This window comes from Marmota marmota, unplaced genomic scaffold, assembly GCF_001458135.2.
Source record: "Marmota marmota marmota unplaced genomic scaffold, marMar, whole genome shotgun sequence".
Taxonomy (NCBI): Eukaryota; Metazoa; Chordata; class Mammalia; order Rodentia; family Sciuridae; genus Marmota; species Marmota marmota.
Genome location: NW_025999949.1, coordinates 30,414,642 through 30,437,379, shown reverse-complemented (window position 1 = coordinate 30,437,379; position 22,738 = coordinate 30,414,642).

Genomic DNA, 22,738 nt, shown 5'->3' with positions numbered 1-22,738 from the left:
AGGAGGAGGAGGAGAAGGAGGAGGAGGGGGAGGAGAGAAAGAAACAGAAGTAGAAGCAGGTGTTTGTCAATTTTCTGTTGCTGTGACAAAATAACTGAGAAAATCAACTTAAAGGAGGAAAAAGTTATTCTGGTGCACAAGTTCAGAAGTTTCAGTCCATGGTCACTTTGCTATATTGCTTTGGGCCTTTGGTGAGGTAAAACATCATTATGGGGACCAGGTGATAAAGCAGAGCCACTGACCTCACCTCAGAAAGGAGGAGAGAAAGAAACAGAAGTAGAAGCAGGTGTTTGTCAATTTTCTGTTGCTGTGACAAAATAACTGAGAAAATCAACTTAAAGGAGGAAAAAGTTATTCTGGTGCACAAGTTCAGAAGTTTCAGTCCATGGTCACTTTGCTATATTGCTTTGGGCCTTTGGTGAGGTAAAACATCATTATGGGGACCAGGTGATAAAGCAGAGCCACTGACCTCACCTCAGAAAGGAGGAGAGAGGGGTGGGGAGGGAGTGAGCTTGTCAAGTTCCCAAGGACATGGGCCCAAGCACCCATTACTTTCAGCTAAGTTCCACCTCCTACAATTTCCATACCTCCCAATAGTCAATTCAGCTAGGAGCCCATCAAATGGATTAATCCGATGACCAGGTTAGCGCCCTCATGATCCAATCACTTCCCCAAAGCGCCACCTCTGAATGATATGCCTTGGGGACCAAGCCTTCAACACAGGGGCCTTTGGGGATGTTCCAGATCCAGATCATAACAAAGCAGGAAGAGGAGGGTGTGGAGGGTGAGGAGGAGGAAGGGTGTGAGGGAAGGAAGGAAAGAAGGCAGGCAGGCGGCAGGCCGGCCATAAAATTAATTCAGGCTCCTAACAGATTGAAAAGTTAAATCTACATTTAGAAGATTGAAATGCCAGCTTAAGAACAGGGTGCCTAGAATAAAGCAAAGAAGAAAAAGTTTAGGCCCACCGAGCGGAGCCCTTCCTCACTCGCGGGTCTCAGAGCAGAAAGAGACTGGGAGCCCTGGACCAGCTGCTCACACATGCCCTTGGTGGGTCTTCTCTCTGGGAGCTCTGTTCCGTCTTCCTGTTGTGGACAGGTGTCTCCTGGACGTGGGCTGCCACTGCCACGGGGGTTACTCTGCACAGCACCATCTTGGGATAATCTGGCATGAGCCACCTCGGGCCATGCTTCCTGTCCTCTGCCTTCACGATGCAGCCCCCAGCTGTGGCCTGCCCTTGAACGTGCTCAGCCTGTGTTGCTTATGCAGCCCGGAGCTGTCTGCTGGCATCAGAGGGAGACATTAGCCAGCGGGACTTCATAAATGTCCCAGCCACAGCCAAGGATCTCTATTAGAGGCTGCAGCCGTCCTGGTGAGCAGGGAACATTTTGTGGGGCCAGACCTACCCATGTAGATGACTCTCTGGGGACATGTTTGCAGAGTGTTCTTACCTGCCTTGGCACCATAACCTGGAGATGTCCTCTGAGGTGGGGGTCTTAGGATCAGCAAGAGAATTTAGGGATGATTAGGATGCCCTTAATTGCTAGGGCAAAATTTTACCAGGTAAAAGATGTCGTAAGAAATGAAATCAGAGAGAAAATACCAGAAGTGAAAGATCACTTCTATAAGGAGATAGGGATCTGGAAGAATCAATTGGAAATCCTGTTGTACATAGCATCTTGAAAAACAGTGCTTTTCAAATTTTTCTTTTCGTATTTTTTTAAAAACCAGCTTGTAGGAGGGAGGGCAGTACGTTAGAGTGGTTAAGAGCTTGGGCTGTGAGGACAGCTTCTCTGGGCTCAAATCCCATTTTACCATTGCCTAATGGAGTAATTTTGGGAAGCCACTCAACCTTCCTAGGTCTCCGTCTCCACTTTGGTGGACGGGAACGACGTCAGTGCCTACTTCCAAGGTGCTGAGAACTAGAACTCACAAAGTTCTTAGCACAATGCTCAGCTCATCTGAAATGCTCAGGAAATGTGGTTCTCAATACTTTGGTGAATCGTCTTACACTGGGTCCTGCTGGGTAGATACACAGCACAACTTCAGGGGGCACTGTCTTATCAAACTCAATGTGGTCCATGCAAATAGCGTCTTGGAGTCGTGCAACCAGGACCCTGGTTCTGCTCCCTGTGGTGGGTTCTTGGGAAACCACCTGGAATCCTGTGCCATCTCCCTATGCCTCTGGGCTGTTAAATCTCCCTGTGATTTTTGTGCCTTACACCTGCCACAATCCTGCTCTCTGATGTTCTTGTTGGTCCTGTATGCTCTGCCACCTACCCTGGACATCGCTTTCTAACTAACTGGGACCACACCACTGACTTTGTGAGCCAAAGTGAGAAAAAAACAAACAACAAAATAAATCTCAGGGAAACAATTTGGTCATAAAGTCACAGTGAAAACAAAGGGAAGGTATCTGATTCTGTAGGAAAAATACCATTTATACTGTACTGCAATCCAGCCAATTACGACTTCATCAGGGCGTCCCTGAATGACAGAGTGGATGGTACCCCTCAACTGTCCCCATGGGAAATGCAGATTCTAGCACCAGAACGCTGCTGCTCCTCATGGCCTATAGAGGCCAAAGGCATGAAGTCAGAGCTACTCATGGGTCAGACAGGTGTAGATGCTGCCAGGGAGAGGACGTTGAGGGGAACTGCCGACAAGCTGCAGAGTGGTTAGTTCCATCTGGGAAGTTGGTGGTCTTCCCCTAGATGGCTTCAGACTGGCAGAGTTGGGGGTTGGGACCACAGGATACTACGGTCCTGCATTATTGGCTTCTGGTGTGTATTTGGGGTGATGCCACCAAGGCGTGGGGTTTAGGAAGTGAGGAACAGCCAGGGTCCTGCGGTTGAGCCCACTGTGGGCATCTGCTGAGGATGCTGGTCATCATCTTGTTGGCTCATATTTCTGAGGATCTGGGGGGACATGTCTCTTTGTCCCAATGTCGAGGAGGATCGAACTTTGAGTGGCGTCTGCTTTTATCTTGTGGGTGTGTTCACTGTGGATTGACTATGGACCAGGAACGATGCTGGGTCCTGAGGCACAGGGGTAAGTAAATCAAAGACACAGTCTCATCCTCCCGGAGCTTCTGGCCTATAGGGAAGACAGATACTAAATAGTTAATGGCAAATATTATAACAGCTAAAGAACATCACATTTTTTTTTTATTTCATTGCCAGAAAACTCAGATCTAAATTTGTGGCGAGTGTGTGAGTCTTTAGTGATTGCATATTTAGCTGTATTCATGCTTCCATTTCATATTCCCACCCTGTTTTGACTTCCTTCTTTCATTTTCATTTCTAAATTAAGCCATCTTGTAAGCTGTCTTAAATTTTGCCTGGGACAACGCAAGCCATGCATTTAAAAATCAATACTTAGAAAACTCCGTAAAAGCCATTCAGGGGCTTTTGTCCCGCTGGGTAGCTAAATGAGGGTAGGATGCAGTACTTCCTCAGCTGAAAGGCAGATGGTGGGTTCTTATTCCCTGCCCAGCACTGTTGGCTGATGACTGGATACTAATCTGGGAGGAGGTTCAGGTCAAAGGTGTCTGTCACTGACTTTTCAGTCCCAAGGGCATGCGTAGTGTGGAATAGCTGCTCCACAGATACTTGTTGAATGTTCAGGAAAGCCATAGTGGCAACATTATAATTTATAAAGCACTTTCTCATCTTTTTCTTCTTTGATTCTAACAATCATTCCTGTAACATCTGTATTAGGATCATACTAGCCGCTGTAACTTATAGGCCTCAAGACACATAGTAGCTGGAGAATAACACCGTTTATCTCTGGTTTGTGTAACAGTGCAATGTGGATGCCCCTAGTTAGTGGTTGGCTTGCTTCCTGTGGAGATTTAGCACCCAGGCCATTGTCTGCTCTGGGTCGTGGAAAGGGGAAAGGAAAGAAGGCAAGTCCACTCCTTCCTGAACACACTGCTTCTTCATACATTAGGTGTGAAGGGTTGGAAAGGCTGGAGAATGAAAGGTTGGAAAGGTCAGCTACTTCCTGGCGATGGTGCGGTGCCACAGGAGGGTGACACATTAGAGTGGAGTCATCTCTGCACCAGTCTCAGGGTCAACTGTGCCCACATTTTTTATATTAGAGAAAAGCACCAAATAAGACATAAAATTCTAAAACAGAGAGATGATTTCTTTATTTCTCAAATTGAGGCCCAGCAAGACTCTGACAGGGGATCGCCTTTTCTGGGACACAGAGAGACTGTACCCTGTTCCTTAAGCCAAAGCTAGAAATGATGGATGGAACCTGTGCTGTCCACGCTCAGCTCAGGTTGGTTTCTCTTTGCCTGGGTGAGGAGGCTGCAGCCTGAAGGCCCAACCTCCTCCAAGCCTAAGCTCTCCGTCTGTGGGCTCCCATGTCTGCTCACACTCTTCTGCTGGACTCCTCAGGGTCCCTTGCCTCCAGTTGCATCTCCCGCTCCTTCTCCACCTGTTGAAATCCTGCTCCTTCATCACTGGCCACTTTGACCTTCTCTCAGGCTACTCTGCCCTGCCAGCCACTCGCCCAGCGGCCTGACCCAGGGGTCCACACTTCTGGTGCCTCCTGTGTCATGAGGCTCCTGGGGGCAAAGGCCCATCTCATTGAAGTGCTTTGGTCGACCCTTCACAGACACCACCTGCTTCCCATTTAGGGCTGGTTGCTTTGGGCCTGGGTCAGTTGGAGCTGGTCAGCTGTTTACTTACTGGGGCTTAAATTGATCAGGTGACTGAATGGACCCGCTGCAGACCACATGGACCCTTCTGTCATTAGAGGATCTGATATGACTTTGGCGAATGCAGACCTTGTGTCCTAGCTCGGTGCTCCTCAAGGTGCCTTGCGTTGACGAATGACATGGGCACCTTGTTAACATGGAGACTCCACCAGCTGCAGCTGTGTGTTTCTGACAGGCTCCCGGGTGGTGTAGCCCTCACCATGCTGAGCAAGACCTTCTGATGTGTGAAGAACTTGCTTCAAACAATTCAACAGTTCTCTGTGACCCTCTCTTACTTTCCTGATGGTTTTTTGTCCCCAGCTGTGTTTACTAGAGATGTCCACCTGGCTTTTGTTCCATTGTCCCTCTGCAGCACTCACATAGACCAGTGACCATGGCAATGTCCTGGTCATGGGTGACGCCTGTGCAGGGAGCATGTGTTGGCTCCACTGTCCTCACAGCAGCACTGGGGGGCCATTCCCACCTTACAGGGAAGGACCCTGCATTCAGGACAATTACCACAATATCCAAGGAGCACACAGTAAGTGCAAGAGCTGGGATTCAAATGCACTTGTGTGTGATGTTAGAGAACCGAACACCCGCAGCTCTGTGTCCTGCCTCAGCCCTCACATCCGCCCTGCAGATGTTTCTCTGATTTACTCCACTCTGTGTGCTCTTTTTCCCTCTCTCTTTTGCACACAACCGGACTCCCCCACCTTCCCCCAGAACACACAACCTCAGACAGATGCTTTGGATGCTCCGTCCAGATGCTTGGTGTCGAGGCAGAATAAATATCCGATAAATAATTCCTCCCTGCCAGATGCCACGTGCCCTCTCCCCACCTCTCTGGATGTTTTGATTAGGAGTGTGATCCTCCCGGATGGCTCCCTGTGGGCTCCACGGCCCCGCCTCACCTTCTCTCATCAAGGTTCAGAAACCCATTGGTCACATTCCCCAGAATACCAGCCTCGAGGGGTGATCTGCTCCTGCTTGAACATCCCCACTGCTCAGCCAGGCCGGGGGTTCCTGGTTCTCCGGGGAGTTTTCTGTCTGGCTTGGTGTCATTCAGCCTGAAGTCATCTCTCCTCAGGAGTAAAGGTGAGCTTTCTCACACGTGTAATTTTCCCAAGTAGGAAAGAATAAGGCACTGGGATGGGTTTTGTCATTTGCCTTGGTAATGACTCTAGCCTGTTACGATTTTAAATGGAACTGCTGATGACAACAATTAGGAGAAAACAGCAAAATAACATGAGCGCAGACTGTGCATCCCTGATCCAAAACCCAACACCCATGGAGCTCTAAAATCCAGGACTGAGGGCTGATGGGGAGCCACTGTTGGCAAACCCCACAGCTGGTCTCACGAGATGGCACAGTCAAAACACAAAATTATTAAAAGTGTGTGTGCAATTACCTTCATGTTGTATGTGTAAGGCATATATGAAATACAGGAGTTTCATGCTTAGACTTGGATCCCATCTATCTAATCTACCTATCAAATTTTTGAAAAAAATTTGAAATCTTTGTTTCTGGTCTCAAGCATTTAGGATGAAGAATATTCAACTTGTACTACTAATAAAAACATCAACAAACCCATTATTTTGTGCTTAATCATTGATAATGCACTTTCAAATAAGTTGCTATTGCTGTTGCTGTTGTTGTTGTTGTTGTTGTTATTTTGGAATAACCCAGAGAAGTTACCTGGATAGATGTCAATCAAAGAGCTAGGCAGATGCAAGTTGTGTGTGGAGCCTATGTAGCCCCAGGCTGCAGACGTGAAGGACTCATCAAAGAGGGCTGCTTTGGAATTCCGCCTCTGCTGCTCACTGGTTGAGAATCTGAGTACAATGTGGAACACCTCCAAACTCAGCTTTCTTACCCCCAAATGGGAAAACTCATAGGATTCTTGCCTGAATGAATAGATAAAAGAAACATATCTAAAATGTGTGGACTACAGTAGCAGTAAAAAATGGCAGCCAATATGACGGGAGGTGGCTGTTCATCAGCATTCCATCCTCACCAAAGGAAGGTGGAGAGAGAGGATCACTCTTGCCCCTACACTTGGACACCCCCACACATGCAAATGTAAAGTCAGTGTCCCACAGCATCTACTTTGTAGGCTCGGTCCCTGAGACCATCTTCAGTTTGAAGACCTGATTGAGAATCTGCTCTTCCAAACCACAATAGTCAGTGGATCTTTGAGTCCCATACAGCTATTGCCAGCCATCTCTCCAGGAAGGGATGGGGAGCACCTTTGACGGCCATGTATTCCTCCCCATGACTGACATATGTCTACCTCTTGAGCTGTATCCCGTTGGACTTTCTTTCACGCTCTGCTCTTCTAAATCCTGTAGCTGGCTGTTTTCCTGGGGCCTCGTGGGCCCCATGCAATTGCTCAGTTAGGGCTCATCCTTCTTGGACCTTCTCTGCCTTTCGAAAAGCCCTCCAGCTCCTAACGCTCAGATCGGGCGTTTTCTCCTCTACAGTCCTCCTTGGAGCCCTCCTGGAAATGAACCCACTTTTCCTTTGGGTACCTCGTATCATGGCCCATTGGAAAAAAAAAACCTTTTTGGCTATAATTTGCATATCTTAATATCTTCTGGGTAAGGTCTTTCTAAAAGAGAGACTGTGCCTCGTTTTACTCTCTAACCTCTAGGGTAGAGTAAGTCACTCTAAGTAAGTATGCAAGGCTTGTCGCATACGTTTTAAGTGATCCCAGACAACAGATGAGGATTTGAGAACCTCATCTGGGGACAAAGAACCATGAACAGTGACAAGGTGCCCACCAAACAGGTTGGGAGTTCGGGCAGAGACATGCATGGGGAGTACTCAGAGTGTGATCAGAGACGGCAACACAGGCGGCCACACAGAGGAGACCAGATTAGTGTTGGCACCGGCTGCTTCCCTCTGGCAGGCCATGTGGACTCCACTTCTCTAGTGTCTTCCAAGTTCAAACCAATGGTGAATAGACTCAAAGAGGTGATAACCAGTTGGGAAGCAAAACATTAGAGTAATGGAGTCACTGATTCTCAGGGCTCCTGGCAAGTTGTCAGCAGAGGGCCGTGTTCTTCCCTCAAGATGGAAGGGTAGCACAGCTTGCGGTATCTGGGCCTGCAGAGCAAGTGGACCTTCCCAGCCTCGCCATGGTGGTCAGAGATGGCGCACCTGTGGACAGAGTTTCTCCTTGCTGGTGGATACCCCAGGGAGTTCAGATGAGGGGGAGTGTTTCTCTAGTGATCACTGAGGATAGAGGATTGTGCCCATCATGGAAGGCATGGATAGGTTTACACATACACCAGGCAGCCTGATTTTGGTGTCTGAATTTTGAGGACTACAAGACTATCAGTATCTCCCTTACTTGGTCAAAAGTACCCTGGGAAACAGTCGGGAAGTCGAAGGATATTAGCCATTTTATCTTGGAGGTCACAGAAAAGTCATTGGTTGGCAAGTTTTTTTTTTTTTTTTTTTTTTTTGGTGGGAGTGTTGACTTTTATTTGCTATGAATTAATCGGATTTCATTTTTACATCTTGGTTTGGAGACATCTACAGCTGATACTACAAAAGCTAAAATTTGAGCCATCCCTCCCAGCTTCAAGGATCCAATTAATTCAACAAATATTTATTGTGCAGCTATTATGTGCCAGGCACTGTATTAAGTGCTGATGATTTGGCAACAAATTTCAACCAGCTATTTTGAGCCTTAATCAGCTATTTTGAGTCCAAAAACAGTTGAGGACAGTTATGTATTTAAATAATGTCAAGAGCTACTTTCTAGGTGTTCACTCGGTTTGTGTTTTGTTAGGTAGTGAGGATAAAAGAGCAAAGGCCAACTTAGTCCTGGGGGCAGAGACGCAGCAAACGAGGGGACAACACACACGGAAAAGAGAAGCAAACTGTGACATCCTGAAGCAGAGAGATGGGTGTTGAGAAAGGAAAACAGGCTCACTTTAGATCCTACCACCTTTAAAGACCTCTAAGAAAATGATAATTAGACTCATACCAAAAGCCGAAGAAGACACAAGCAGGTGAAGAGGGCACAGGGCTCTGGGGAAAGGAAACTTCAGGGACACAGGTGTGAGCAGGAGGGTGCTTGGACCTTCAGGAGGCCCCTGAGACTGGGGTGTAACAGGACAGGGACAGTCGGTGGCCTCCTGACCAGCTGAGGGCGTCCCTGGGGCTGTGCTGTGTTTCCTGTTGCCCAGAAACAACTTACCACTGACTCTGAGGCTTAGTACAACACACAATTCCATCTCCTCAGGGTCTGGAGATCAGGAATCTGAAGTCTGTTTCATGGGCTCACACCAGCGTTGGCAGGGCCGGTTCCTTCTGCGGGCTCTGGAGGACATGCCACGCGCTCGCCTCCTCCAGCTGTGACTGGCGCCGACATGCCTGGCTCCTGGCCCTTCCTCCAGCGCCAACCCCGGCCGCCATCACCACGATTCCTTCTCTTCTGGAGCCAGTCTTGCCCTGCTTCTCTCTTGCAAGAACCCCTGGGATCATATTTAGGGCCCACGTAGGTAATTGGGTCTGACCCCCTCTCTCAAGATCCTTATTTTAATCCCATCTGGAAAGTCACTTTTTCCATATGAGTGACAGGAGGGAGGAGGCCTGGCGTCAAGGTCCAGCCCTGGCTCCTGTGACTGCTGCGTCTGCTTCGTTACTTCTTCGGACCATGTCTACCTCTGCGTGTGCTCCATGTGTCTTTACTGTGTCCTGAAACCCCACAGCCCAGAGCTCAGGCAAGCCCACAGGAGCAGAAGGAGTTAAGAGACCTTGGCACCTTTAACCAAGGAGAGTGGAGGCCGCTGGATCAGGACTCTCTGTGCCCAGCCTGGCTGGGGAGTTCTGTCTCTCATGTTCATCATCCCAGGGAGGCTGAGCCCTTTGTCCAGGGCAGTGTGGCTCTGGACAAGGTACTCTTCTAGTACCTTCCTTCCTTCTCTGTTCCTCCCTCCTCATCTCCCTGCCTTGCTCCGTAGCAATAGCTCCAAACAGTAAACCCCAAACAACCCTGGATTCAGGTTCTGCTTTTTGAGGGTACTGGAAATCCCCTACAAAGCCGGTCCTCAGGGCCACTTATTGGTTATTGGTGATGTTGGACGGACTGTGGATAACACGCGGCATGCTAAAGTCTCAAATTGACTACAAGTGTCAGCAGGGGAGAGCGAGTGCAGGGTTAGGGTTGGGGTTAGGGCCATGGCAAGGATACCTTGGAGCCAGGTCTAATTCTGTGGGGACAATCCCCCAAGACTTGGAAACATGTGGCTTCATGGGGTGGAGATGCCACAACAACCTTAGCAGAGAAATGAGGAGCAGGAAGGTATGAGAGAAGGGAATAGTAGACTGTAGGTATCATGTGAGACCAGAGATAATGCTCGACGATTATGTCCCCTGGGGAGGTGTGCTGGACACACTTCCACCTGGTCAGTAGAAATATCCTGTGCACTGCTCAGGATGGAGCGGAATCTGCCAAGCTCAGCGTCACTTAGGCAGCAGTGGTGACACTGTGGGATGGTGCCCGGGACCTGGGCATGACCAGAGCCAACTATGGACTTCTAACCAGCAGGCTCAGGAGGACATAGTCACTCTAAGGGCACAGTCAGGCCAGAAGGACAACCAGGGTGTTTGGACTTACATCATCTATAGCAATGGCTAAAGGACCAGGAGGTTCCAAACAGCATTGGAGGTGGCCTGGTGCCCATAGTCTTAGCTTGTTCTGTCTAACAAGACAGGGGGAAAGATCAAGAGCTATGAGGAGAGGGCTAAGGCACACGCAGCAATGGGAACATTGTGGCCTGCCACCCTGTACTGAGATTATAGATAGTCCTAGGCCCAGGGCTCATTGTCTGAGGATGACAGAGTCCCCTCCAGGAAGACACTGCTAAACCTTAGCAAGCAGGAGCTGGGGTGAGCCCTCCATGCTCCCCAAGGACACTGTGACCACTGGCCAGAGGAGCCCCGCGCTAGAGAAACCAGACCCGCCAGATCGCCTCCCGCCGGCTGAGGAGGAGGAGACAGCCTACTGATAGAAGTTCAGCACATGAGAGGAGGGCGTGAGCCCACAGGGACGGCTGCCATACTGCAGTCCCATTCATGGGGCCCAGGTGACAATGAAGGCAACTGTCCTGGCAGACATGAGGCGACGTGTGCTTGTCCACTAGCACTGGGTGGAAGACAGCTGAGGCCAGAGCACAGCCCCCTTCTCCACAGGGGAGATCTGAACCTGTGGACAGCACCTGTCTCCACGTACAGACACACACACACACGCACGCACGCACGCACGCACACAAACACACGCACACACACGTATACACACATACGCACACACACGTGCACACACGCACGCACGCACACACACACACATGCACACACACACATGCACACACACAATGCCTTTTCCATCCTAAGTCAGCACTCATACTGCACGGTGGCTGTAAATCTTGTACTTTGAAGTGTGACAGCAAACCCAGAATGAAATTTTTTTCTTTTCTTCATAATTTCACAAATAGAAGAGACATTCTTGATGTAGATTTTAGCGACCTCAGCATATAACTTATCTTCTTTCCTCATTAAGTCAAGAACGTTTGCTGCACAAGGCAGTAAATGCCTGTAATACTAGTGGCTTAGAAGTCTGAGGCAGAGGGATTGAAAGTTTGAGGCCAGTCACTGCGACTTTGTGAGACCATCTCAAAAAATAAAATCAAAGGCCAGTGGTAAAATGCCCCTGGTTCATAAAACAACAAAACCAAAATGAAAACAAACTTTCACCTTTTGCTTAAAGGAGCACTATATTCTTTCTTTGACATATCTGAATTGCCAGTGTTGGTACTCTTGTGTTTTGGGGCCATTACTAAGTAAAATAAATGTGACTTGAACACAAGTCCTGCAATATAACCACAGTCAATCTGATACCTGAAATGCCTACTTAGTGACTAATGGGTGGGTAGCCTACACAGCATGGATATATTGAACAAAATGATGATTCCTGTACTGGGTGGGCATGGGACAGGAAGAGCACAAGATTTCATCATACTAGTAAGAATGTGGCCCAATTTACAACTTATGAATCATATATTTTTGAAGATTTTTATTTATTATATTTTAACCATAGATAACTGAAACCACAGAAAGTGAGCCCTTGAATAATGGGGGTGGGGCCTTCTGTATTCTTAGAATCTGGGCTGGATTCAAGGGTCTTAGATAGAGCAATACTGAAGATGATATGCCAGAAATCCTGAGGAAGTAGTTCAGGGAGACTTTCGAAAGCAGGTGCAAAGTGTGAGGATCTTTGCGTCTGTCTTTAATGCCTGCCTGAGGGCATCCACAATGCAGAATTGCCCCAACCACCCAAGGACACAGGGTTTTTCTGTAGATGTTACTCTCTTGGGCTGTTCCACTGTCCTTATCACCACTGAATAGTGCATTTTGTTTGTTGGTTTTTTTTTTTTTGAAACACACACACACACACACCCCACATATATGTCAGGGATGTTTATCTGTTTTGTTCTCTGCTATTATTAGTAACACCTAGAACAGAGTTGAGCACATAGTAAATGTTTGATAAATATTTGTCAAAAATAAGTACAATATGCATGTATCATTTAAATATCTGAATTTTTTCCTGAGTATAGATTCCTAGAAATAGACAATAAATTATTTTTAAGCATCAAATTACTTCAATAAATTTATTTAAAATGTACTATGTTCCCAGGTCTATCCTAGGTAATAAGGGTAATAGCAGAGAACTTACCAGACAGAAATCGCTCACTATGCCTTATATTTTAGAGAGTCAATGAAATACTGACACGTTTCCTTGAGTATTGACACTTGTCAGAACTTGCTGCATTAATGCGCTCATTTCTGCACTGATTTGCACTCCTACCAGAGTTTCCAACTCACCCTCCTTCCTCCTCAGCAGCACCAACCTGTGAATATTTTCTGGCTGAATAGGTGAAAAAAATACTCTCACCATTTGTTATTATGTATTAAATTGAACACTCATTAGATTAGCTAGTTGATCTTTTTCTCTCTGTTAATGTTATTTATTTTCCAACTAGAGATTCATTCATTTTAACGATCTCTTTAAATAAAAATATTAAACACGAGTGTGAAGAATTTACTGGGTGTGTCTTGTTCAGTTTTATTACTGCCCTTTAAATTTTGCGGGCGTTTCTGTTCTGTAGGTGTTTATTTATATCTTCGGGGGGCTCTCCGACAGAGTTCTAATTTGTGGCTGCTTCTGTTGCTTTATGCTGAGGAAGTCTGTCTTCTTTTGTAGAGTAATAAATACTCTGAAGTTTGCCCCTAGTTTTTCTACATGTCCAAATCATTAATCTAAACAGGATTTATTTATTTTGCTGTGTGGTGGTGAGAATCTTTTTTTTTTTTTTTTAAGCCAAAGCAATTTTTTTTTTACACTGTGCCTTGAATAACCTATTGTTCCCTAATTATTTGTTACGCATCTTTTCTAATATGCCAATTCTTATATATACAGGAAGGTCTGTTTCTGATCTATGTGCTCTGCTTCATTGACGTTGCTGATGAGTCCAGAGTTGGTTATATGCTAATTGACTTTAGAAAATAATGCCTTCCCTGAGATAAATTCATAGACCATAAAATCATCTTTTAAAGCGCACAGTGCAGTGGTTTTCATTGGGCACCGTCGCCACTGATTTTAGAGCATTTTGCCAACCCCAGTGTGCGCCCATGCCCGTCGGCAGTTCCCACCCAGTCCTTCCCTGGCAGCTCCTGGGACCCTCTCATCTGCTCTCTCTGTGGATCCGCCTGTTCTGGGCGGAGAGGGGAAGTTTCCCGGAGGGGAAGTCACAGGGTGTGTGACTTTGTTTCAGGCTTCATTCACTGAGCATAGTGTTTCAAGGTCCATCTCTGTTCAGGTATCAGTGCTTTGTTTTTTACTGTCAAATAATATTCCATTCCATGAATTTATCACATTTTGCTTCTCTGTTCATCAGTTCCTGGACATTGGAGCTGTTTCTACTTCTTGGCTATTAGGAATAATACTACCTTTGAATCTGTGTCTAAGTTTTTATGTGGACATATTTCATTTTTCTTTGGTATGTACTGAGGAGTAAAATTCCTGGGTAACTATACATGGCTTTTTAAGAATTGCCAAACCCTCTTGCCAAGTGGCTGAGGCATTTTCCACCCACCAGCACTGGGTAAAGGCAGACTCTTCTTTAAAGTCTTCTGTGCATCTATCTTGCATCTTTTTAAGCCCCCCACCAACATTAAAGAACTTTATTTTTATTTTCTAAGGCTTTCACATTTATTTTAATACACTATTGCATTCTTTTTGGTTTTAAGATGAAAGTGTTTTCTGAGCGTGCTATTGAAAGTAAGTGTTCAAAACTGTGGTTTTACTTGTTTCATGATTTGTACGGTATATGTTTTTCTCACTTTTAATAATTAAGACACTTGTAACTATTTTGCATTTTCTCTTTGACTCAAATGATTTAGAGGGGGGTATGTATTTTCAGGGGTTGTTGGTGGTAATGTGTGAGATTGTTTAAAGGTTTCTCTAAAAGTGAGTAAGTGGGGTAAACATGTCTAATGCCTATCGTGCACCGCTGGACACAAAGGGCCACTATCAATAGTGGCCTCTTTATTCTTTCTTTCTTTCTGGAATCTTTGTGACTCTTTGGGCCATTCTGAAATGTGTAGTTTCTACTGATCTTGTAATTCTCTAATATGAGAATTCCCTCACATCAGGCTTCCTTTATGCAGGTGTCTGTTGAGCTGAGAACGGGGAGGTGCCCCGTCCTCCTCCTCACAGTGTCCTGACTCCCCATCCCCCACCTCCTTCTTCTTTTAAAATTTCACGGTCATTTCTTATTTTCTGTTCTGCAATTAGCACTACTCATGATTTAAGACTTTGTCTTATGCATCAAACTTTCCTTCATTATTTTAATTTCTCATTTCCTTTCTCTCTATCCAGAGCTGACATCTGGAGCATGTCCTCTGCATTGTTTAATTTGTTGCAGTGTGATTTCTTCTGTTTCCCTGCCTCAACATACTGATTTAATTATTGTCACATTTTTTTTTTTTTTTTTAGTTTCATCGCAGCTTTTACTAATTAGAGTGAAGTTTCTTATTTTCCAGGGCTGTTTGCTTTTGTTTTTAAAAAAGTGTTTTCTTTTGTATGTCATTGATGAAACCAAGCAAGTGTGTGTCATTTAGCTTTTGATGCATTAAAAAAAATAAACCTGCAAAGCTTAGTGACTTCTATGAATATGCCTATTTCTTCCTCTTCTGTGCATTCGTTAGGCAGCTCTTCCTCAGGTGGCTTGGCTGGGCGCAGTGGTCCAGGTTGCCCACAGTTGTTTTCCCCTTGACAGGAGTGCTGGTCCCAGGGGAGCCTCAGCCGAGATGTGCCATTCTCCATCCTCAGTGATGCTGGTCGAAGCTTCTGCATATGGTGGCCCCACGGTTCCATAAAGCAGAAAGAGGGGGAAAACATACAAGTACTTTTAAGCCTTGGTATGCATCACGTTTGTCCAGTCTCACTGGTTAAAGTTAAGCCCAAGGCCAGCCCTGAGTTGACCATGAAAAGTTGCAACCACAGGGCCGGGGGAGAGGGTGCAGGAAAATGTGTGGTCACGTCCATCCACAAACTCCATGCAGTTAGCATTTTCTCTATTTCTTTTAATAAGTGACCGTTAACTATATGCTTCCTGTAACTCATTGGGCTAATACTTGCATGATCTCCTCCTTGGCTTTGGACTATTTCAAAGTTTTTGGGTGAGGAAGATCTTTGTAGGCATTTACCCCTAGCCTTGGCTCCGCCCCGTTGGCTTTACCATGAGAAGTGGGTGCGTGGCAGGTAGAGGTGGGCTCTCCTATCCCCGTCTGGTTCCCTGGCTGCCTGCTAGTGGTCAAGTGCCCAGGAGTCAATTGTAATATCAATCCAGTTTCCCTTGAAGATAGAATACATTCCACCAGTCCTCTGGGGATGCTTGACTACTTTCTTTGGTTTTCACAAGGGTTTTGGAAGTTTGCTTTTTCTACATGGGTACTTTGTTAGAGAATTATATGTTAGTTCAATGCTGTGCTAAACTGAGAGTCTGGCAAACAATTTTAATTATGAACATCTTCAATACATTATTGTATTTAACATACATTCTTGTAAGGGTTAAAGAGATTGATGTCTATGCAGCAGGGAGCACAGAAACTGGCTCACAGTAGTTACGGCACATGTGTTAATTAATACCCAGCTTCTAGGTAAAAAAATGCATAGATGATGAATATTCCTGGATATCGCACCATTGAACAGGTGTTTATCATAGCAGGTATAAGATATGGAGGCAAAGTGGGCAGCCCTGGGGGAGTGAGCACCCAACTCTGGGGGTGTTGGTGAAGAAGTAACACCAGATATGGTGTTGGATAGATGGCTTTTCAGTTTGCTGCCCAACCTAAGATTTTTGTGCTTTTTAAGTTTATTTATTTTTCATCAATGATTTTTTTTTAAATTTTAAAAATTTGTTCTAATTAGTTATACATGACAATAGATTTTTTTATTTTGTACTTTTAAAACAAAACATTTGGCAAATTATTTAGTATTTTAGTCAGTTCATGTGTAGAAACCACTTTTATTAACTTTCTCCTTTGATAAGACATTTTGGGGAGACTGAATAAGAGATCTGGGTGAACATGCTATTTGAAGGTATCAAAACATTTGCTGTTCCTTATTTAATAAAGAAACTTTTGCTACTTTTCTAAACTCTAATATACTTGACTGCATTAAGTGTAACAATAGTTCATTCAGTAAGTATTTATCGAATGGCTACTATTCCCCAGGGAGTGTTTTGGTACAAAGGCAGATTCTCAGCCCCTCCCTCTGCTGACTGGGATTCATTAAGCCTGGTAAGGCTAATGGGGTGTTTTCTGCCAGTTCTCTGACTGAGTCTGATCGATCCTCTCAGCACAGTGTGAGAAATGGGGGGCGGGGAGGGGTGAAGCAAAGATCAGGCCTATGTAAATGGGATGGCTGAATTCTAATCTTGACTCTGCTACCTGCTAGTAATGTAACCTGTTTCAAAACTGATATCTGACACCAAATATCTGTTCAAGAAATACTGTTCAGTAGATGAGCTGTCCTCCTGTCCTTCTCTGTAATATCAAGGTTTGGTAAAACAAAGCTGTGGTGCCTGTCACTACTGTTAAATAAGGTGGGGGATAAAATGCACCTTGATTCCTATTTGTGGCTCAGAAATGTTAACTCCTCTGCTTGCTGCAAGTTGAGTTCACCAATGTGTTTTGTTCAGAGCAATAAATAATAGATGATTTCTGGCATAAATCAGGGTCAGGGAGAGGTTGTGTTTAGAGCTTTGCTCTTGGGGATGGTGTGGATGGCCTGTGTCCACAGATGCATTGGGAGTGCACGGCATAGCCTGGTTACCAAGTGGGACTTCACGGTTAAGCCACAGGAACCACGGCCCCATAGCCACAAGTGTTGTTCCGGGTGAAGACTGTTCTTGCCAGAGTTAGGTGTAGAAAGTACGACCGCACCCCTACAGTGTGTGTTTCTTACTTTTAGGCGGTGGCCTTATTTTTTTTCTGCAAAAAAGTCATATAATCAACAAAGTAGGATTTGTAGAGTCACTGGCTGGCCGTCAGGCTGCTTCTGCTGTTGATGGAGCGATGAGCGAAGTCCTGGGGGCTGTCCTTCAAGAGTAAGATAAAATTTTTACAACTGGCAATTGGAAAATATACAAAAGTATAAGTAAAGTTGTCACCTTGAGCTTCTCCGAGTGAGGATATTCTGAACATGTGAAAATAAATATTTCAATGTGTTGTTCCGGCAGAGTCTGTGTCTGTACCGACTGCTCTCTTCATGAATCTCCATTTCCCCTTTATTCACAGATCCGGATGTTTGTGCTTAGATGTAATCATCGACATGAGGTTTGGAAGGGAGTTTGTAGGTTTCCAACCCCACAGAGACAAACCGAAGGCCTCATGCCTCCAGTTCTTCACCTGTGCTCATGGCAGACATTGCCAATCAAACTCATCTCTATTTGGTGCCGTCTGTCTGATGGTGGAATTCTTCAACTCAGGACTCCTGGAACATGAGGAGCAATTAAATTTGACATGCAAATGGAAATCTTTGGCCAGTACCTTATTTAGATGACAACAGGTTGTACAGATATTTGCAGCAGCACTGGATTTTGATTCTCGGTTTGGATGGTCCCACAGTGAGCAGGTTTCCTAAGCGTGTGGACGCTGGGAGGATAAGGGCCATTGAGGACAGCCTCATGGAGGAGGGGAGCTTTGCCCACTTTCCTAGCCTTGGTTTTCATCTATTCTGCAGTGTAACTTTCAACAAATCGCTTCCTATTTCTGGGCTTATAACGTTTCACACCCATGAAGTTAAGGATAATTACCCATCTCCTAGGGCTTTTATGAGCATCAAAGGAGGTAATGGATGAGAATGTGCCTGTCACGTCTGGATGTAGGTGAATTTATGCTCTTCCAATAAAGCACAGCCTCCAAGAATCTAAAGGCTGCTGTTTTTTTTTTTCTTCCCCCAGGTATCTGACGATTTATCCTTTCAAGCACCAAGTATTTTATTTTAAACATTTTAGATCGAAGTCTTCCTGTAACGGCTTACACACTTTACTGGTCTTTTAAGCAGAATACAATAAACATAATTTGATCTTGTGGATGACTCACTGGCATTAGGAAAATGGACTTTTAGAAGACAATCCCAGGGACTCACTGAAGCATGCAAGAATGTGGGTCTTCCCCCTGACTGGCTCCAAATGGCTGTGGCTTGTGTGACTTCTTATGTCCCCTCTTAATGAATGTGTTCAGCCTTCTCTTCTCCTGCTAAATGGCATTTCTTTACAATCAGAAGTCTTCTGGAGTTGTTTCTCCTTAATTGCTTTTTCTACTTTGCTATGGATCAATGAAAGTGATAATCAAATTTTTGTGAAAAACCAGATCCCGGTCATAATAACAACATTAAACTTGGGGGTGCTCCCCTTGTGCTGGTCCTCTGCTGAGCGCTTGGTAAGTGTTCTTTGCTGAATTCCAACAACACCCTGAAGATGTCAAAGTCTTGAAGCCATCTTCCTGCTCTACGTTATGTCAGTCCTGCAGGCTCTCCCCTCACAAATATGTCTGGATTCTGACCCCTTCTTACTCCAACAATTGGCCACCTTGTCCAGACAGCCACCAACTCTCACCTGGCCTCCGGCTGGGGCCTTCCCCCTTCAGTCCATTACCTTCACAGCAGCCAGGGTGACCACAGGTGACCACAGGTGACCACAGGTGGCAGGTCAGCTTCTGTTCTACCTCTGCTCCAATGCATGCACTGTCCTTGTTCCTGGAGCCTGAGTCACAGTACTTCACATGGCCTTTGAGCCCAGATGGTCTGCCCTGTTCCCTGTCCCTCCTCCCTGTGTCCCAGCAGCATCTTCCATCTTGGCCTCTTGATTTTCAGACTCACCCATCTCATCGGACCTTAGGGCTCTGACTGTGCCCCCAGGACTTCACACGAGGCCTCACTCCCTGCTCTGTTCTGAATGTGTGTGTCTCTCCAAAATTCATAGGTTGAAACCCTATGGCCCAAGATGATGAGGGCTTGGGGAGGTGGTTAGCCACGAGGCAAAGACTGAAGGGACATTGCCAAGGCCGCGTCGCCTGCTGTGGTCGAGGAAGCCACTGACCCGGCAGCTGGGCTCCGGACTCGTGTTCTTGGTCCCAGCTGCTGAGTTGGATTGTTGGTTTTCCCGGGGCTGTGTGTTCCAGGAGGAAGAGTTCACGTCACAGTAGGTACCTGGGGAGGAGGAGGGCAGCGTGCTCGGGGCGCCAGGCCCAGGGCGCTGTAAGTCAGCGCTGGCGGGTGTGGACCCACGTGTTGCTTTTCCTTTGACCCACTTGAAATAGGATCTGTGAAAGTTTTTACTTTTTAAAATAAGACTGTGAAGCCCATTTATGGCCCATGGGATGATGTTTTCTGACAACAATGGCTGTGTATAAATGGGATCAAGTGGAAGCTCCTTTGTGGTCACAGAGAGGACCCTAGTTATTAAGGACCATGTTTAAGAAGCAGCTTTGAGGAGGAGGGTGGTGGGGCCGCCCTTGGTGCCTCAGTGCAGTGGGAACAAGGGGGCCAGCCCACGGGGACACCTCTCCTCTCCCAGGAGAACAGCAGGAAGCTACATTGATTTCAATCATCCTCTCAAAAAATGTTCTTCTTTTTTCTTTTTTTTTTGATACCAGGGATTGAACTCAGGCGCACTTGACCACTGAGCCACAACCCAGCCCTTTTTTTGTATTTTATTTAGAGACAGGGTCTCGCTGAGTTGCTTAGTGTCTTGCTGTTGCTGAGGCTGGCTTTGAACTCATGTTCCTCCTGCTTCAGCCTCCTAAGCGGCTGGGATTACCGGCGTGTGTCACCATGCCTGGATCAAAAAATGTTTTAACGGTATTATTTTCATCACAGGAGAAAAATCAAATGCAAGAAAGAAAAAGCATGAGGTTAGCCTTGGAGACGCAGTGTTTTGGATACACGGAAACCACACGCCAATGGGCCCTCATTCTGACTAGTCGATGACTGACATATCTTGATAACGTGGGGGTGTGGGTCAAGGCCCCCATCAGTTCTCACTGAGGTGGCTTCCCTCGCAAGTCCTACTTAGACTGTCACATCATCACCCACTTGGGGGGCAGGGAGGAAGACTTGCAGTCCAGGAGACAGGCTCCCAGGCCAATCTCTGCCCCCCACCCCAGGAATTCTAACCCAGAGGAATGTGGAGGCCTCAGGCTTGACCCTGGCAGACATCAGAATTCAAGAGGATCAGGTCTGATGGGCACAGCAAACTAGTAAGAGGAGATGTCACAGACAGTGGACGACTGTGAAGGCCACTGGGCGTGAGGGACCAGTGAGTTCAGAAAAGTGAAAGTCCTTCCTTGCAGAAGATCAGGTTTGGGGAGTAGGCTGGTGTCAGGGACTAGAAGGAAATTCTCCTTCAAAGAATAGCCTGACAGCCCCCTGGGAGACATCCTGCAGCTACCTATCTCCCTGGAACATCCTGCGGTTATCAGGATCATCAGACATCTTGCAGCTGGCAGTTTTACCACCCACATCCAGCAATTGCTGATTAGAGAGCTTCCCCATCCCCAGCATATAAATACCCCTGTGTGAACAATAAAAGTTTGCAGCTTGATCAGAATTCCTGTCTTGCTGTCATCCTTTTGTGTCTCTTGTCCCTTCATTCCTGCCCATCTAGGTTCGCTGCCCACGTTGATGGTTGGGACAGGCTGGATGGCCCTGGAGAGAGCCTGGCTGTTGGGAGCTAGTGAACATATAGATTTGGTCTTTGTCCCAGGTTCCTGGCACAGAGTGACCAAAACCCTTGCAACCTCCTGAAGGACACAGGTGTCTGTTTTCTTTATTCATAGTGAGGCCCTTTTGACCACACCTGAGTTTATGGTGATGAGGGGACTCTTTTCGGCCCTGAGTCCTGGATGGGGACTAGATGACAGAAATGCCGACTCTGTGATTAGGGGGTGGGAGATTAGCCCACACCCCACCTTAGGGAGGGGAGAGGGCTGGAGGTCGAGTTCAGTAACTTAGGATCAGCAGTGTGGTCGGTCATGCCCATGTACTGGAACCCCTGAAGGGAGGGATTCCGGGAGCTTCTGGGCTGGTACCTGCTGGGGGGTGACTGGCCAGAGGGGGAATGGAAGCTCTGGACCTTCCCTGGCCCCTACCTTGACCTAATACAGCTCTTCATTTGTTTTTTCCTGATTCTAGTTTTTGTAATAAACCAGGAATGTAAGTAAAGCTTTTTCCTGAGTTCTGTTTTAGTGAATTGCCGAACCTTAAGAGAAGGTCATGGGAGACCACTGATTTGTGGCCACCCAGGCAGAAGTGTGGGTGGTCTGGGAACTCTGCTTGTGGCTCTACCTGGAAGGGGGCAGTCTTCTGGACTGAGCCCTTGACCTGGGGGACCCGTCAACCCCGGAGAGTCAGAGTTGTTGAATGGAGTTGTTGACCCCCAGTGGTGTAGAGAGTTGGACATTGACTGACGATGTGGAAAAGTGACACACTTGACACTCAGAGAAAAGACACCCAGCTGGCCAAATGGGCTGTGTTGTCTTCCCAGCTGGGAACTTGAGTGTGCAGAAGGAGCCAAGTCAGAGGCCCAGGTGGACATCCAGCCAACAGTGAGGCGGCAGGAGCCCTCCTGCTGAAATCAAGCTGGATCTTGCTTTTGGCAACAACACCTCCCTCCTGATGGGGTGGGAAGGACACCTGAAATGAGGGAGAGGCGCTGTACACATGGCCCCCATGTGACCTGAGTTCCCTGGAATGCTGGCTCAGGCACTGTGTTGATCTACACCTCAGGTAGCCCAGGCAGCTCGGCAGCCACAGGGGCTGAGGCCACCATGGTACCAGGCACTCTGCCGAAACACACCTGTGAAACAACCCCGCCTGCCCAACTCCCGGCTCACCAGACTTCTGATTGCTGTTAAAATGATGCCAAATAATCATTTATTATAGATATTATAATTTTAAAAAAGATATTTGGAAGGCATTTGGACTCAGCATAAATCTTTCCCATCTATCTTATTGATTTTTTTCTTTTGAAAAACGAACTTCTCATAGCTTCTAGATCTTACCAAGAGCTTTCGTACCTCTTGTCCTCTTGTGTTCGAGTGTATGCATGTATGCCCTCGTACACTTGCATGTGCCTTGTGTGCACGTGTGTGCATGTTGGTGTGTAAACATGTGCATGTGTGTGCACGTGTGAGTGTTTGTGTGTGTGTGTGGAGCAGGAGGCAGGGAGAGGCAGAGGCATGTGGACATCTCTGGCTTTTCTTTTGTAGTCTCTTTCTCTCCTAAATTATTTAGTCTTTGATTATTTAATTATAAAGGTTAATAGGGTATTAAAAGAGGGACTTTTGTCTCAGCTTTGGCTGAGAAACCAATTTCAAAGGCTAATGAAATTGGTGCCAAGAACATCCACCCCCTGGAGCAGAGTGGGTGCTTACACAGTGCAGTTCAAGGCT